Genomic DNA, 18879 nt, shown 5'->3' with positions numbered 1-18879 from the left:
AGGGGAGCCAATGCCATCAATTGGTGAGAGTGCTTTTACTTTACCTGAACTCACAGTCATTGGACTGATCCCATCAGATTTACCTTTACAGCAACTCTCGCTTTTACCATGACATCCCTTGAGTGCTCAGCCTCCATAAAAATGAATAAATTCTTCTGAAGCTGTGCTAAATTCATTACCAGTGAATCTTCTTTCACTATATGAAATTCTAAATAAAAAAAGGCAGGTTTATTTTAAGCTTTTAACAGTCTGTTGTAGTTAATCATGTATATCAGGCAAGAGGCTTGGTTGCTAAGAAAATATTTGGCATGTTTCCATGGGATTTGTGTGTTATTGACAGAAAAAGTACCAAATGATAGGAAGTGCATCTGCTAATTTGAATAGGGAAACAAAACAAAAAAAGAATAGAACGATTTTTGCCCAACTTTTGAGTTAATGCAAGCTTAGGCCAAAAATAACATACTTCCCATTAATTTACAGAGCAGATATTTGTCTTTAAAGACCTGATTAAGATTTTAAAAAGTCAGATCCCCGTTTCTGTAGGGATAGAACATATGGACCTCTAGTTGTCAGTGATTGCCCTCACACTGCTGCACAGAAGTTCCTAGGATGTGGTCAAAGCTACAATACATTAGTTACTTGCAGAAACACCCAGTGTGCTTGTTACTTCCAGAAGAAGTCTCAATTGTGTTTACGTTTAATGTTCTCCAGTGAGCAGTTGTCTGCCATGTGATCAGGCAGAGCTTTCTCCACAGTTTTTCCAGTTGTCCCAATCGCCGTGGTCCAGAAGAGGGGGAGAAAACCTGGCCTGAGATGGGGAGAGAAGACAAGAGTGGGACCTCCTTTAAAAAGTCCTCATATTGCTTGCCTCAGGAACAGACACAGCAGTAGGCTTCTAGGGCTTCAGCTGAATCAAGTCTGCCTAGAAGAACAGATGCCTAGTGCTGGGTCATAGCCTGGAGCTCAAAACGCTGCCAGGAAAGTTCTGCCAAGGAACAAGGTGGACACAGCCAGTGGCAGAGATAGCCAGGATCCTGACATGGACATACAGCCCTGCACAGGCCAAGGTTTGAAGACCGGCTGACCGTGAAGACTGCACTTAGTCCACTTTGAAACTTTTAGGGTTTTGTTTTTAAATATAGACTGGAGTCACCTGGCAATCAAGAATCAAGCAACGGGATTAGATCCTATTGATATGTTCTCAGAAACTGTAATTTTAGTTCCTCTTATTTAATCTAAACACTAAATTTAGTATTTAGACCCTTGGCTATGCTCTATAATCAGTACACGACCCCATAACTTAGGATTTTGGAAAAGGAATGAGTCCCACAGGTCTACAGGCCAAATAAAACAGTGCATGTATTGTGGGAGGGCATGTTATTACCAGGATAGCCAAGTTCAATAAAGTAGTGTGATGGCCAAGGAGCCTCTTGAGAGAGTAAAGTTTCCAGGCACACTGAGAACATTGATTTACAGTGCAAGGTTCAGAAAATCCTGTGGGAAGTGAATTATTCTGTGAGATGATAATTTTATTTTGACTTCTTTAATTCATGTTGGGTTTAGGTATCATTTTTTATGTCTGGACAAGGAAAACCAACCCGCAGCTGAAGCCTACAGCCATGTGTGGCGCGTGTTGCTCAGTAATTGCCTCATACAGTGTTTATTTTCCTGGTCACAGAAATCTTGATTTTGGGTTTTCTCTTATTTAAGTGATTCTTTCTTACTTCAGTTTAAAGACAGGAGGATTTTATAGGCTGAGGAATGGGTTCCTGCCTCTAATTACTGTTGAGGTAATTAAGCAGTGAAACAGTACTGGACAATAAGGGAATCCTACTGGAGGTAAGAAAATTGAGAATATAAGACTCTCTGTTATAATTCAATAATAGCACTGGAGAGAATTATTCATTTGCTGTGGGAGTTAAGCAGTCAGGTTTTTTCTGTTTTCTTTCTGCTTCTGTTATTTTACCCGCTCCGTGTCTTTGGGCAAGTCCTCCTAACTTCTTGGTCCCTCAGTCTTCCCTTTCTGCAAAACACAAATCAAACTGCCTTGCTGGAAGGCTGGAGGAATGGATGTAGTGCTTTATAAATACGCAACAAACTCTATTTTCTGCTAGGAGGCAGAATGTGTTTATATATATATGTGTGTGTGTGTAACATTTGCCAGTGTTCTTGGTATTTCTTCAAGACATAGCAATAAGAAAATAAACTTAAAAGCTACTCTGACATATCTTATTGAGTGTCAGAGGTTTTTATGAAATATTTGATTCAAGGTTCTCTATGAGCCTGCTTCTAAAGCAGCACTAAGGCAAGGCACATTTGCTTAGCCTGCATATCCCTAGAAAGAAATCAGATATACATTTTTAAAAACATCTTCATTTACTTATAAGAAGAGTATCTATCTGCCATACTTCATGTATAAAATGTTTCATGTCTGCATAACATATGCACAGAGCATATGTTTTTAATTTTAGTTCAGTACAATATTTCAAATTTAAACAAATTAACCCAAGGCATAAAGTGCTATCAAGCTCTTTTTTTTCATGTTTTTAATACACATCAGATTGTACAGAAGCATTACTAATGAAAAAGGCAATCATATACCTGAACATATTTTATTTACTCTTCATTAAGGACACAATTTACCTGTCTTTTTGATTTAGAATTTCCTATAGTGAAAGAAAGTTCTTTGATAATGATCTTGCCTTGTTATTTCTTCACAGATTTTTGTAGTCATTGCTTTAAGGGCTTTTTGAATTGAAAGTGCCATTCAAGCTTTGTTATTCAGGGCTATTGTCCTTAAACTTGTCCAGTTTCCGTGCTCTGTAACCAGGGAACACAGACACCATGGTCTCTGAACTACTTATAAGATGCTAAAGATAACTAGGAAAAGCCAGTCAGAAAGCTTAAATTTACTGTTGAGGAGTCTACATTTTTAATCCTGTGAAATGGTATCTATTATGTATATTGAACACGTACTCCAGTAAACCCTCTTTCTTGCACAGCAGGCTCAGCTTAACATGGGATGCTATTTCTCCAGTTATAAATATTCTATGGCAATGCAACCACCAAAGGTAATTGCATCACTAGTTATATAAAATTTTATGATGAAGCCCCTTTAACTTAATTCAGAAGTCAGAAGTTACCTCCTGAAAATCCTCTCACTGAAGGGAAAATCAGTAGTTAATGTTATTGCATGCTATTGAATACTCAGCTCTTGCAAGCAGTTGTGTAAGTCATTTGAATAGAAATAATGAACAGACTGCTTTTTCTTTTTTTCCTGCGCAGCAAAATGGTTATTGCTAGAAGAACATTAAAGACGAGCCCAGGTTTGACACCTGTGTGAAGCAATACCTTTAAGTCTCATACCAAAATTTATTTGAATGTTCCTTCTTCTGTCCATGAGGACTTTTTCGTCACTGGCAGGGCTGCCTACAGGGCCATCTATGTGACCTGCTCATATGAACCCTCCTCAGGTTGTCGTAAGTGCAGTTATCCGGGATGGCATGGGCAGAATTAATTTAGGCCTTCGTTAACTTGGCTCTTGTTGTCAGGAATGTCTTACAAGCAGCTCAGCTGGGAGGCTGAGGAGGATGGAAGCCTCTGGTGCAAAGAGGGAGGGAAAGGGAGAGAAAGGGAGGTATGTCTGTGTTGGAGGGGTATGCAAAGGGGAATGAGGGTGGGAGAAGCTGGCTAGGGAGTGAAGTGTCTTTGGTTGGCTCAGCTGGAACTGGAGGCAGATGTGTCCACGGCGGTGTAGCTCAGGAAGGGATCCAAAGGATGAACTTGGTGGAACCTGCTTTCAGGCACCTGTCTAAAGCTGTCACCTACAGTGCAGCACCAGGCAGCGCGAGCACACAGGAGGTGATGAGTACAGCATGTGTGGCTGCAATCCCACCCTTCCGCTGGTTCCCAGCCTCACAGAGACGGTGGCACCCACAGCTCAGCCTCTGCAGGCAGACTCCTACACCCCTTTCACTCAAAGGACGGCTCTCTCCCTCTTTCTCACCCAAAGAGAAGGCTGTGGCACTCACCTTTTACATCTGCCTAACAGTGAGCAACCTAACCCAAACACTGGTTCCAGATCTCTCTCCAGCTCGAGACAACTTAAACTCCCATCACTCCTCTCAGGAGCTTCCAGCCCTGTATGGAGAAAGAAATATTTTAACTTGATGTACAATTTTCTGAGAGTCTTCTGTTTCTTTCTCTATAGTCTTCTGTTATATATAGAACAGATTCAGATCCTAAATTCTGTGTGAGTCCTGTTTTAATTGCCCTTTTCTTTCCTTTTTGAGGTCTGGTCCTAAAAGTCTTACCTGGCACCATATAAAGATGCTGCAATGAAGCAAAGTGGAATTCTGTGTCCAACCCTCAGACTTCTTGGCTACTAATCTGTGTTTCAGAACAACTGCAAGTCCTCATTTCTGTATTGAGAGGTGCATCAGTGCAGGAAAATAAACTTTTCATATGAGCTCCCACAGACCTATTCTTGATTGATGGCATTATACTAGAAGCTGAGTCAAGCTAATATTGTTCATCAGATATCAAGGGAACAAATTTCAAGTGTTCTGTTGAAGCATTTTTCCATTTTGAATTTTATGTGAAAACCAACAGAGTCTAACTCATACTCATTCCAGTGAAGATGAGAAGATAGTCTACTGCAACTATGGTAGATCAAAAGCAGCCTGTGTTTTAAACATCAATTTCCTAACATGGTGGTCAAATTCCCATTTACCTTTTTTTTCTTGGCTATAATTAATCTTAACAAGAAGAATGGCTTAAAACTTAAATGAACTATAAAACCTACAAAAATATAAAATGCAGTATCCAAAACCAGGCACTTGACAATTACATTTATTACCACACACTGACTGAACAAGATACTGCATTAGATGCAGAAGGACAATTGACATCAAACAGGCACTCTACATAAAGTGCAACAATACCTATGAGAGAGAAAAGGCATTTGGGGGGCATTTGATTAATGTACTTTTAATTGGACTTTCCTGCCTCATTGGTTTTATTTAGCTCTCAATTTAGCTCAAGCTGCTCAAATACATAAATAGCCAAAGCACCTACTATAATTAAAAATACACTGTTTGCAAATTACCAGGTTTGTCAGATTGTGTATAAACAAATAGTATCTTGTGCAAATGTTGTTGAACTCCTACAGAAGTATAAACAGGCAAAGGAAGTCCAATATTCCCTAAAAAAAAAACCAAACCAACACCCCCCTCTTTGGAAGCTGTTAGGGACATTTGATACTTGTTTGTTTTCAACTGTAATTTTAACTTCAGTTTTATATTTCATTAAGAATTTGTAGGATACTCTGCCAATGCCATTCAAGCTGGAATTTGAGTGTACTGAGTTATGTCCCCCATGTGATGCTCTCTGGTCACATAAAGAATGTGTGAGATCATATTTGTATCACAAAATTCAAGCAACAAAACTGAAGAGCAAACATATATTGCATGAAGAATGCCTACAGCAAAGAAACCCAACAGAAACTGTTAGCTTCTGTTGCTTTTCAGAACTTTGAAAAGATTCTAGGATTTTAAGAATCCCATGGTATGTACTGTATATCTAGGATGTAATTCAAAAAGAATATTTAAAGTGCACAATTGCTAACAAAACAGATTAAACATTTAACAACTGAGAAAAACTTCTAGGTAATTTGGATTTGATAATTCCATTATCAGCAAATGTGAATGGCACATGGACAGAAATTCCATAGTCAGGGTGCAAGTTGAGTGAACGATTTGGAAGAAAAAGAGCAGACTGAAAAATGTGCATCTTCCATGTTTGTGTGAGTGGTCATGTAGTTGCACGGGATTTAAAAATCAGTTAGTATAATATTTAATATCTTTTCAGCGATTTTGCACTTTAAATACTCTTCAGTTACCCTATTAAAAACCCCAAAGAGCTCTCCTTCCTCAGTAAACCTTGTTTAATTTGCATTTTAGACGAGGTACATTTCTACCCTGGGAGCACCACCTACTGTTGAACATCTACATGTACAGTGTGCAGGTGGAATTACCAAGTTGGTGGTTCTTTCCAAATGTACATGAGAAATATATACAGCTTTTCATTTAAAATAAACATGGAAAATCAGAGACACATTCCACAAAACACCTGTATATTATATGAGCCAGGAGGGAAAGATGTGATTCTTTTCCTCCCACAAATTAGGCAAACATTATTCTGGAGGAATCAAGTATTGGATTTATTACATATTTACTACTCTCCACCCCTTCTTCGCTACATTTTGCTGCAGAAAATGATTATTTGCTTTTTTCTTTATAGTGCTTTTCCATTTATTTTCACAAATTCAGTCGAATAGGCTTGAATAATTGTAAAAATTAATATAGTTACCCTTATTAAGCACCGACAAATCATTTTACAGACATTATTGGCATCCTTGCATTTTCTTTACTTCACGGTTACACAAAGCTAATAGTATCTAAGATGTTGCCATTTTCTTATTGGAAAGGAGGATTTTTGAACTGGTAACTCGGATTGTGAGGCTGATATTTCTGGGGAAGACCTAGGTGACCTGCAGACTGACCAGGCACTGGGCGCTCATTGCTGCCCCAAAGCAAAAGGTTCTGTAACATAAAACGTGCTTAGCTAAACAATTAAATGTATAGGGGAAGGAATCTAAATTGTGTCTCCCTAGCTATCTTGCTGAGGAAAACAGTAGTAAAGCAAAGTAAATGTCCATTTTGAGGTAATAGCTGGAGTATGCTCCACCAGCACTATTTCTGCACTGATTATGTAAAACAGCTGTCAGTCATGAAATTCCATTGGGAAAACTGCTCTTCCTTCCTTCCAAATTAATTACATTAAATGTGATGAATTACTTTAAGGAATGGGAGCATGGAGGAATGGCTGTAGCAAGTTTCCTTCCATGCTACCAAGAAGTTTCAGTCAGCTGTTTCCATGGAGGCGCACAGTGTAACTGAACTTCCCATACTAGTTTCTTCTCCAGCTGGGATAAATACGGAAAAGACTTGGAGTTTTTATTTTGCATGCAATGTTGCTTTATTTTGAAGAAAAAAATCCTCACCTGCTTCCTTCTCATGAACTATGAAAAGATACATATTCCTGAACATGCTTTCGACACACATACCAGCATTGACATTCCTCGTATTTGTATTTATAGCCTCCTCAGACTCACGGTCTTCCAATAGCGTTGCCTCCATACATCCAAGATACATGTTCTTCAACGGTCCAACATCCTTTAAGCTGATCACAGGGCAACAAACTGATACAACTATTTACAAAATATTTTAAAATCTAAATGCTGCTGCATGGCCTCTTATCTCTACATCTAGCAACCTTCTTTAGGGGGAAAAAAAAAAGGTTTTCTTTAGTAGTCTCTGTCCTCTTCAGTTCCGTATCTTGTGTCTAAGGAAGATGGTATAGGCTAGTTTTACTTGTGCCTACAAAATTTTCCAAACATATTCTGAAGGCCTCCTGATAAACACATCATTCTGCTTGCTGGGATTTGGGGTTTTTTTTCAGTATACGTTTGTTTTGAATTCAGATTGCCATAGGTATTTCCTATTACCAATGATCACTTTTATTACTAAATTTGCCATTAATTTACTCGCCGCTTCACTTTGTGGTGCAAGCAGTTCAATATGTTAAATTAACTCTGATTGTATACATTTTTTTAAGTTAGCCATTACTTTCCTGATCCCTGAATGGCAGGAGGCTGTATCTAAAGATATCATTGAAATATATGTCACTATAGTTACTTAACATTTATCAGTATCATTGTAGCATAGCCAGTACATGGAGGGTGCATTAACTCAGTCAACTTTGAGGCCAAAATGAGCAGAAATTCACAATTATTTATCACTGTACGTATGTTAAGATTTGCCATTTTACCAGTCAGTCATTCCGAGCTATGGATGTCCTAAAGTTATGGCATTAATCTTGTTATGAATTTTTCTTCTGAAGTTCATGAATATTCAGGAGGAAGGAATGGAATTAAAAATTTCAGCTATCCTCTCAGTACATTTGGAACTGTAGGAAGTCAAACTATTCCTGCTAAAAGAGTTTTAAAAGTGTTCTAACACAGGTTTTTTGACAGCCCTGAGCAAGCTCTATAAATATTCCCTTGTGAGAGATCTCCAGTTTCTTTACACATGGTCCCACCCTGCAAGAACAGGCAAGTATTACTACTGTGTTCAGTGTAATTATTCAATGTTCATAAAAATCAGAAATAGTAGAGAGAGTGGATGAAAAACCACCTCCACTGAAGATAATGTCTCAATTTCAGTGAGACAGGATTTCACTCAAAGTGCAAGAAAGATGTTTTTTTACTGTATGGTCTAAACATCTGTGATATAACTGAAGAAAAGCAATACTCTAAGCATAAAGCTAATATATGTAATCAGAAATATTTAAATACAATTGCTGTTTCAGTTAGTGAATTGTAATAACTATACCCAGCTGTTAAAATTGCTTATGATGCACCAAAATGAAACACACAAAGCATCTGTGATGAGAGATCAGTCATTTCATAGTATTTAACCGAGATGTAGCCAATTAGAACAATAAACAGGATCACACAGATTTTTGCATTGTATTGGCAATTCATCTTTTACAATACATAGCTTTGATTGTAAGCAATGTTTGTCTCACTGAATTCTGTCTAAACGTTCTCTTGGCTTCTCAATTCAACACTCCTTTAAAGCATTTCTAAAAACGTTCTAATTTACCTGTTTCTGCTGCTGAAGTCACTTGAGCCCTTGATAATAATTTGCAGCGTATTAGCTTCTGTAACACATTATCTTCGCCCTTCATGTCACATGGCTGGTGCTTGTGGCACAAAGTATATTAATTTCAGTATTGTTAAGTCCTCTTGGCCTGAAGGACCATAGAAAGCTCCAGGGGACACAGACAACCACTTCAAACCATTTTAACAGGTATTGTCATTTTATCTTGACGAGAAAGAAAGCTTAATCAACTTCAGTGCCAGATAGTCTGATCACCAATCACACTCAAATGGATTTGTGGACTCTAAGTATGTCTAAAATTCTAGTTATCAGGCAGGATTTATTTTGTAAAATTTTAGCTCTCTAAAAGGAAAGGGCTTAGTCTGAGCCCGTTTCTAGATTTCACCTTCTCTCGTTGAAGAGAGATGGGCTCCTCCAGAATGTGTTTTATCTGCCCTGGAAACTTGCGCTGTGTCCTCCAGAAGGGGTCCAGCACTGATGAGGCTGCTAAGGGTACAAGAGAGGTATCCCACAGAGAGCAAGCAGAAGAAAGCACAATATCGAAGAGCTATTTCTACAGAAGCAAAATCAAGAAATCCAGAAAGGGAGATTAAGCAGTACAGCAGTGCTGCTTGAGCTTTCTCACCAGCTTGCACCACACGTTATGACAGGCCACAGTCAGACTTCATAGTCACGCCTTTGCAACTCCGAGCCACCACTTCTTTTCACAGCCACTGCCCAACAGGACAGTTTACCCTGTTTTCAACCGTTGCCAACATTTTCTTGTCCCACAGGTGTACAGTTTCCCTCAGGCTGTCCTGAAGAGCACGTTCAACACACTTGAAGAACAATCCATGCTGCTGTCTGCCTTAGCCTCTTTGTTATTTATTGCTTTCACACCTTCTTGTGTGATCCTCAAACATCATTAGCATCTAAATTTTGTTGCGAGTCTGGCCCCCCCAGCTGAACCCTGTGGCAGCTGCAAGAAGCACCACTTCATTGATGATTCCAAATTTATGACCACATTTGGACACTGACAATTAAACAGTTTATCCTTCTTTAATTACATACCATGTAATTTTGGTACACTTTAGATGTGCACAATCCCTCACTCAAAGTGTTGTGACATACCAGGTAATGTATTTTTTATTTATTCTATTACCTTTAGACATGACATCTCAGTTTTTTAAAAAATAAAAAATATAGTAGGATTCAATCTATTTCCAGTAAACCTCTGTTAGATGGTGTTAATTATATTCCTTTATTTTAGTTCTTGATGAATAAAGTCCTCTATCAGTCATTCCATTAATTCGCCTAGGATTGATACCAGGCTGTCAGAACTATAATAAGCTGGGTCATCCCGTTTGGCTTTAGTGTAAAAACTGGTCACACTCTTCTAAAGTTGTTATAGCTAGATTATGCTCATTCTCTTAATTTAAAAAAAATTCATTAGCTATGTGATTACTTGCTGTAAATCAGAATTGCTTCAAAGCAATCTTACAAAGTGCAGCTGTACAGTATTAAAGTATCACATTAACTCACAGTTTTCTTGCAGCCAAGGGAAGCATTCAGCAAGGATGTTCTCCATGCTCAGACTGACAAGGACTTGGCTGTAGCTTCCCTCCACAGCCTTTGTAAACATAATAATTTGTAGCTGTTTGTGCGGCTGTTAAAGCAACCTCATCAAGCACAGAGACTTGTCTCCTCGATCTAATGAGAGTAGGGCCAGTCCCCACAGGCGCATTTCCAAACTGCAATCCAGCTGCTGCCACAGCCATGCTTGGCTGCCAAGCAGAAAGCAGAAGTTATCTCTGACTCCTGGTCTTGAAAGAATACTGCTTACAATACCATTGAATCATTTGGGTTGGAAAAGACCCTTCAGATCATCAAGTCCAGTCATTAACCCAGCACTGCCCAGCCCACCACTGTCGCTAAACCCTAAGCGCCACGTCTGCACATGTTTGAAGTACCTCCAGGGATGGCGACTCAACCACTTCCCTGAGCAGCCTGTTCTAACACTTGACAAACCTTCTGGAGAAGAATTTTTTCCTAACATCCAATCTAAACCTCCCTGGCACAACTTGAGGCTGTTTCCTCTTGTCCTATCGCTTGTTACTTGGGAGAAGAGACTGACACCCACCTTGCTAGAGCCTCCTTTCCAACTAGTTGTAGAGAGCAATAAGGTCCCCCCTGAGCCTCCTTCCCTCCAGACTAAACACCCCCAGTTCCCTCAGCTGCTGCTCATCAGACTTGTGCTCCAGACCCTTCCCCAGCTCCGTTGCCCTGCTCTGGACACGCTCCAGCACCTCAATGTCTGTCTGGTAGTGAGGGGCCCAAACCTGAACCCAGGGTTCGAGGGGCGGCCTCACCAGTGCCCACTACAGGGGGACAGTCACTGCCCTGGTCCTGCTGGCCACACTGTGTCTGACACAAGCCAGGATGCTGTTGGCCTTCTTGGCCACCTGGGCTCGTGTTCAGCTGACTGTTGACCAGCACCTCGAGGTCATTGTCGGCTGGGCAGTTTTCCAGCTGCTCTTCCTTGTGGCGTTGCGTGGGGTTGTTATGACCCGACTGCAGGACCCATCACTGAGCCTTGTTGAACCTCAACAATGTGGTGTGAGATATAACCTGAAAACTGTATCTCATACTAGTACTTTGTAAGTGTGGGACATGACTTTCAGGTTCTCCCACTGCTACTGTCCTTCTAGGAATGAACACAAGAAATGGATCACAGCAGTGGTCCACCCAGCTCCGTACTCTGTGGCTGAGTGCAGTAGCAGGAGAGGCTGTTTAGAGAGCACACAGCAGCCTTGCCACCTTCTTAGTTCTTTCCCTAACACATCACCATAAGCCACACTCATTGTACCACAGAATACCTCCCTGCTCATTTTCTTTAGTATCTGGCTATCAACCAGTCGGCCATGAATTTGCCCAGCCCCCTTTGAAGCTGCCAATATCATCTGCCCCCACAGCCCCCTGCGGTAACAGATTCCAGATGTTCACTGTCCACTGTGTAAAGTTGTACTTTCTTATATGTGCTTTAAAATGCTCTATGACTTGTTTCGGTGAATTTTCCTAGCTCCAGTGTTGCAGGTTTCAGTGAATAACAGTTCAGTTTAACTACCATCTGCAAGATTTTTTTACATCCCCCTTAGAATTCTCCTCTCCAGACTGAAGAGTTCTGTGTTCTTGCAGTATCTCCAGCCTCTGCAAAGGGAAGAACAGAAGGTTTTAAGCCTTTCACTGTCTGTTTCGTCCCATTTCCCACTCCAGAACGGCCATCCTTTCCTCTCATTCCAAGTGTGATGGAAGCACAGACAGCACTGATGCTGCTGGAGGGGAGGGAGGCAAGGGTTGATAAAGAGGTTTGTCTTTGCCGATGGTTGTGGGACAGCCCTGTTGACAAGGCTTTTCCATACATCCCAAGCTCTGTACATAAGCCCCGCAAACAGCTATCCCCACAAGGCTGCTATTCTCACAGGATTTGTGACAAGGCAGTTCATTAAACCCGTAATGTTGACATACGCATAAGTGAGAGGCTCAGTGCACTTTTTCCCCATCCACATTCTGACTGCCGGGGCTGGAAGCGACTCGTGATGGTGCTGGTGTAAAGCAGGTTCTTCTACGGTGACACTGAGTGCTAGTGAGACTCCTCAGCAATAGATCATCTTTTGAAAGTCCATCGGTTGAAGATGGATGTGCCTCTTTGTCTTTACAATTTTTTAAACTGCTAGTGCTTAACACTGTCTAGCATGCGCTTAGTAATATATATTTCACCAATTTTCTGCTTGCCAGTCTGGAAAATCAGTGTAGAGCCATCTTTCAGTATAGAGCTTTGTACACAACTAATGTTAAGGGCAAACACGGGACTGTTAACAAAGGCAAAAAGCATAAGCTGACATTATTTCCTTCAGGCTTCACTCAGCAGGAATACCCTGTCAAGCGGAGCACATTATTCCCAAAAGCATTATGAAAATGAGTGGGTGAACATCCTCTATCATCCTGTAATACTTACTAAATATCAACAATGCTGCTGGGAGGGATGCACAGCATCAAGGGTGTGGCCAGAGGGCTGACACACCTGAGCAATGGGCAACGTAACACTTGTAATTTTTTTGGTTAGTTCTTTGTAAAATAAAGAACAGTTTAAGTGGGTGAAATGCTGGATGGAGGCTGGTCCAAGTTCACAGCTGAAATATATGCACATAGAAAATAGAGGAGAGTCCTCTCCTCTAATACAGGAGAAATAATATAGGCAAAATAATCTGCCTGTATTTGTCAATGAATCTGTAGTACATCATTTACAAAAGCAAGAGCCTTACAAATGTTTCTTTAATGGTTTCCTTAATTATTCTAATTAATGAGTGTCTAGTAGGTTGCTTTAGTCAGTGGTGAACTCAAGTGCTGTGTTTCTATTCCTGCCTTGTCTTCAGGAATCCTGTAAGACAAGAAGTCAAGAATACAAAACAACAATGAGGAAGAGGCCAGCAACTGGTACTTGAAGGAAAACAATGAATTAAAGAGTTATCAGGATTTAAAATGTAGGTACAGTGCTGGAAAAAGGCACTGCTCCCAAGAACAGAGGGAAGATGATTTACTGTCTTACTGCCTGGCATGATTAGTTGTGTTGTGGATGTCTTCCTTTTTTTGCTGGTCCTAGTGACAAGGGAACATACAATTGATAGAGCCTTTTCATTCAGTATCTATTCAGCTCTAACCTCACATTTTGAAAACAGTAGAGAATAATGTATTACTAGGCAATCTAATATCAAATGATGAGCAAACAATTCAGGAATAAATTAAACTCCCACTAACACAAATTGCTGCTTAAGCTGAACAAGCTATGAAAATATAATTATGTTTTGTGAGTTCTTCTTGTCTTTCTGAATAACTCTAAATATTTATTTCACAAATTTGTTCATAGGTTGTATTTTTCTTAACTCTCCTAAGTCAATTAATGCAATATAACGTAAGAGTATGCACCGTATAAGAGTGCCATAACTAGAGATGCTAGTTCATGGGTTTTTTTGTTAATGCAGCTCTAGAAAGAGTACTATAACATGTTATAGACTACTAGGGCATCATTGCTTTGCAATGAAATCCTGGTTGTCTGAATCTGTTGGGTGACATAAATGATTTGCAGCTAATTGCAAATCAATACAAAAGCGGAAGGTAAAAGTGGAAGTAGCAGCCTGCTAGAGGGCGAAGTTTGGGTCACAGGTTTTCAAATACTGGGGTTCTATTGTGTAATTAATCTTTCTCTTCCCAATGTAAAGCAGGTATCTGATGTGAAATAATACTACTCATTTTTCCTTTAGGAAGAAAAGTATTCGTGGTGAGAGTCAAAAGAAGCAGGAAAGTCATTAAGAGATGCTAACAAGGTTGTTTGGTGGGCTTTATTCAGAACATGCCAGCAGAATTCTTTTTGCTTGAAAAGATCAATGCTTTTTTCCTACTGACAGTGTCTGAGTCCCTAAAAATCATAGACCACAACTGTATAACCTGACCCATATGAACAGAGTGTTACATGAATGAAAAACGCTCCTGAAATCCATGCTGCTGACAGGGGTCTATTGTGCTGGTCACCTTAGAGAACCTGATCACCAAGGTTCATTTCTAGTTGATTAGCTTAGGCATGGAAAAGAGACATGGTTATATTTGCAGTCAGACAGAAAACATTAGTACCACTGATGCTGTTAGTTCAAAAAGAAGTATTTGTAAACAAAAGTAGAGTCTCTATGATCTGATCACTAATGTCAGGAGAACACAGTAAGCATAGCCACAATTTTAGAGCAAGCAATAGCATTCTACAGCTCACTAGCTGAATTATTTTCCTTTTAATGTCAAACCAAATGTGCTGTTAGAGAACGTTCAACACAGTAACACAGAGCATTGCATCAACTCTTTGCTTAGCAAAGGCTGAGCTTCCCAAGAAAGGAGGATAGCAACAGCTGAGAGCTAGAAATCCATCCCAGTGAACTCTTTTTGTTTGTATGTCACCACTTCAGCAAGAGCTTTTGAATTTTAATTTCTTGGTCTCCATTTTACATACTATTTTTTCAGGCTATAGAATTAATGCAGGAAATGTAGTATTTTTTCCTCATAGTCTGTCTAATGATGGGCTGCACGTGGCTCATTCTGGAGCCCAGGTATAATACATGGTCTTAGAGGCACACACCAGTTTTCATTTCTCTCTTTTCCTTTCATAATTACCAGTGAAAATATAAAGTGATCCTAGGAGTAAACAGAATAAACCACTTCATTTCTGCAAGGGGACAGGAGGAAGCACTCGGCAATCTTTTCTCCTCTCCTCTCAGGTTTATGTGTACAGCATTGCCAAAACTGGAGACTTTCTGTGAGGCATCAGATATTGCAATTGTCGTTTAAATTTTTTTTGTAATATACATTTCTTATAGTCATGTTTGTACAGAGAAGTCTTGAAAGCAAAATCTGAATACATCCAGAAGTCTTAGAAGCCATAATATTTATTTTGAAAAAATTTGTCTCCCACAAATTGGGGAACTTTTACATGTGTTTGGTTAGAGTTAATTGCAGCTAAAGTATATGATTCTTGTTCCAAATAATGATTTCACAAAAGTTCCCTAAATTTTCAGACCTCTCCTGTCCACAGTGGCGGGGTCACTGCAGACAGGAACTAGTTAAGATAGTACTGGAAAATTTTGCCCTAGCCAAAAATGCTAAAGTTGATTCTACAAATGTCAAAAGAGAGGACAGAAAGGGACATCCTCTATCTTCAAATTCAACATGGAGCACATGATAGATGAGGACAGGCTGAGAGATGTGGGTTGGTTAAGCCAGAAAGGAAGGCTTAGGGGACTATTGAGGCTTATAGAGAAGACAGAATCACAGTGTTCTTCAAAGTAGTCAGAAATAAAGATGAGAGGCAACAGGCACAATTGCTACAAAGAAATTCTGACTCGATAAAGAAAAAAAAAAAAATCACAGGAGAATGGCCAAGCACTGGAACAGGTTGCCTGGCGTGGCTGTGGATCTCAGTCCCTGGAGACTCTAAATTCAACTGGACAAAAACCTAATCTAACTTTGAATTTAGGTCTGCCTTTGAGAAGGAGGTGGAACTGTGTGACCTCCAGAGATCCCTTCCAACTTGAATTACCCTACAGTTCTGTTCGTCTCAATTTTCATTTTGCAAAGCTACCCAAGCCAAACTTTTTTTGTCTCCTCTCATGAAAAAGGAGAACCTCAAATTCATTTTCATCCAAAGTAGATTATCATCTTTTCCTGTGTCAGTCAAGAATCTATTATACTAAACTCATGTAAATATTTCTAAGAAGTACATTATCCTAGTTACAGGCTGATATAAAATAGAAGCTCAGTAGATGGAGACACTTCACATGGAGTCACAACAAAAGAAGATGTTTTACTCCATGCCAAGTCAAGGTCAGCCAAGTACAGATGACTTCTGCTCTGGCAGTGTGACATTTCCATCCTTGAAAAGGTGAGTCTATTCCTAAACCAACAGGAGGAGAATCACCTCCCAAATAACTAAGTGCAAGTATTTTTTTGGGGCAGGATGACTGAATCTGAATGGATTCCCTGGAAACCTCTCAAGAAACAGTATTGGCTGTAGAGTTAGGATGCTATACTTGGAGGTGGTTTCCGCTGTGGGACGCAATACGTGAGGAGGGCAGACAAGGAGACAGAATCAGCAAAGAGGTGAGTACATCTATGCTGGTAAATAAGAGAGGACAGGGAACAATGCTTGACCCTGAGGCCAGATGGCATGGATTAGCAAAGGTCCCCACTGCTTACGGCTAGTCCCCTCTAGAGAAATCAACCATGTCTACACTGCAGAGTCTTTTCTGGATCCTATGTATTGTCCCCAAGATCTTAAGACATAATTATTATCATGTGTCTTTTTTTTAATCACAATTCCTGAATAACTTCAGGACTACATGACAGCCTATCACTGTCATATAATTGGAGTCTGACAATGGAGGGTTTACGTTGTGTTCTCCAGGAAGCAAAATGGTACAAAACCTATCAGGAGGCTTTTCTGGAGGATTGTGTAGGGAGTTGAACCTCACAGCCTCTTTCTAACTGTCTGCAAGGATTGCTTTCTGGATTGAGCTACTCCCAAAACTGTATCTGCTTTTTATCTTGCAGGGAATAAGTTAGAGTGGTCAAACGCAGAGCCAGGGGTAAGCGGACAATTAAACAAATATATATCCATGCAGGCACTTCCCCCTGATGCCAGAGCTGCTTAGTTTTCTTAAAAACTTTAATAGGACAACTATGGGGTCTCATGCTAAACTCACTCCCTGGCCTTGTGTGTTTACCAGAGCAGAGGAACCCAGTGTCTCTACAAAACACTGACTGTAGAAGAGATTACTTTTTTTCTAGATGTTGATCTTGGTACCAGCAGATTAAGCAATTTCTTTTTTTTTCCTATAAACTTTTGCAATTGTGACATCTGCTCTACTTTTGAAATTAATATTTTATCTCTTTTTTTTGACTGAAGTATGGTATCAGGTTAACTGGCTAAGAGGCATTGGCCCCACATGTAGCAAGACATATTTAGCAAGACATTCCTGTAGATTGGCCAAGGGGCAATGAATTATTAAACTGGGATTTTAGCAACTGCCTACCTTTCCTAGGATAGCCAAAGGAAAAAAGATTGTATACCCATGGTAGCTGCAAGAGCTGCTTTAAGTGTTTCCATCACAAAAATCAGGAAAAGAATTAGTGTGTTCCAGTGACAGCCAGAAAAGCTGTCTAGACTGTAGCAAGGTAGTAGACGCTGGTCCTGAACGTCCAAGGCAGTTTGTGTCCGTGCATGTGTCTGCAGGCATCCTCCCAGATGACCTTCAGACCCAGTGTAGCAGAGCATCCACACTGACCAAAAATAAACCTCCTCAAGCAGAGACTGCTCATGTACAACCTGCACAGTGCTTGACATGGGTCTCCATGGGGGCAGCACAGGGACTCTGTGTGTCTAAAGTGTAATAATAAGAATAATAATAGCAACAACAACAACTCGGTGCCTGTGTGCCTGCGGTGGGTTGAAGTTTCAGTTCAAAGTAAATGTAAGGCCAGTGCTGGATGGAGCCCACCAGAGTGCTGTTTTTATAGCATGACGGTAAAAGTATGTATTGCTTAGTCTGGGGCCTGCCATCAGCCCAGTGGAGTTTAAAGGTGTCTTAAGCCTTCTGGGCTAGTATTGGAGGAATGTGAAGGCCCAAGGAAGCAAAACCTGGCAACTAGAAGCCACCTCTGTCTGCAGAGAACAACCCCTGGGAAAAATTATAGCCAGAACTGCACCAGAGAATGGTGGTCTATTCAAAAGTGTCCAGGGACAGCTTTGTGTATAGTACTGACACTTCCTGACATGTCCTGGAATCATGTTTGCCTCTTCCGTGGTCATATCACCTAGGGACCACATAGATCTCCTGTGCTCCTCTGATGACAACCTATGTAATAGCAGAGATTCCCATTCTTTGTCTCCAAGTCTATTGCTTTGCACTTGGCGTTGTTAAATGCCATACCATCCTCAAACTTTTCCCCAATCCTGTTTTATACCCTCTGATTCTGTTTTATACCCGTGATACTCAAATATTTCTCTCTGTTGTTGCCTCTCAATTTTGCATCATCATCAGATTTCATTAGGGTATGCACATTTTCCCATGACAACATATACTACATGAAAATATTGAATTACTGATCAAGACAGATCAAAACTGCTCCTGGAGGATTTTTGCTACATACTTCCTTCTAGTATTATGACTGTGTTTTCAGCACAAATTCCTGTCATCTCTGTTCTAACTATCCTCTTTTCAGTTCTTATATATATTCTTTTCTTCATAGACTGATGATTCTCTCTGTGGAACAGAAAGTGAGTCAGCAACGTACAAGTTGATTAAAGCTATTGCATTTCAAGGGAAAGATAACACAGAGAAAACACTTTTATCTGTCCTGGTTTTGGCTGGGATAGGGTTAATTTTCTTCTCAGTAGCTGGCTACAGTGCTGTGGTTTGGATTTAGGATGAGAATAATGTTGATAACACACGATGTTTTAATTGTTGCTAAGTAGTGCTTGCTCTAAGTCAAGGACTTTTCAAGTTTCCCATGCTCTGCCAGGGAGCAGGTGCACAATAAGCCAGGAGGGAGCAGAGCCAGG

At 40.2% G+C, this 18879-nt stretch overlaps 1 long non-coding RNA gene across 1 annotated transcript; it reads left to right on the top strand.

Annotated features, from left to right (window-relative positions):
• Positions 1-2204: 2204 nt before the first annotated feature.
• LOC119150083 lies at positions 2205-4477 on the top strand. Its single transcript, XR_005104937.1, has 3 exons — positions 2205-3071; positions 3286-3479; positions 4293-4477. It is a non-coding gene; the product is annotated as an uncharacterized LOC119150083 (long non-coding RNA).
• Positions 4478-18879: the final 14402 nt, after the last annotated feature.

Source organism: Falco rusticolus, chromosome 6, assembly GCF_015220075.1.
Source record: "Falco rusticolus isolate bFalRus1 chromosome 6, bFalRus1.pri, whole genome shotgun sequence".
In the NCBI taxonomy this organism is placed as follows: Eukaryota; Metazoa; Chordata; class Aves; order Falconiformes; family Falconidae; genus Falco; species Falco rusticolus.
Note: the sequence above shows the minus strand (reverse complement) of the source record. Positions and strands in the feature narration are given on the sequence as shown.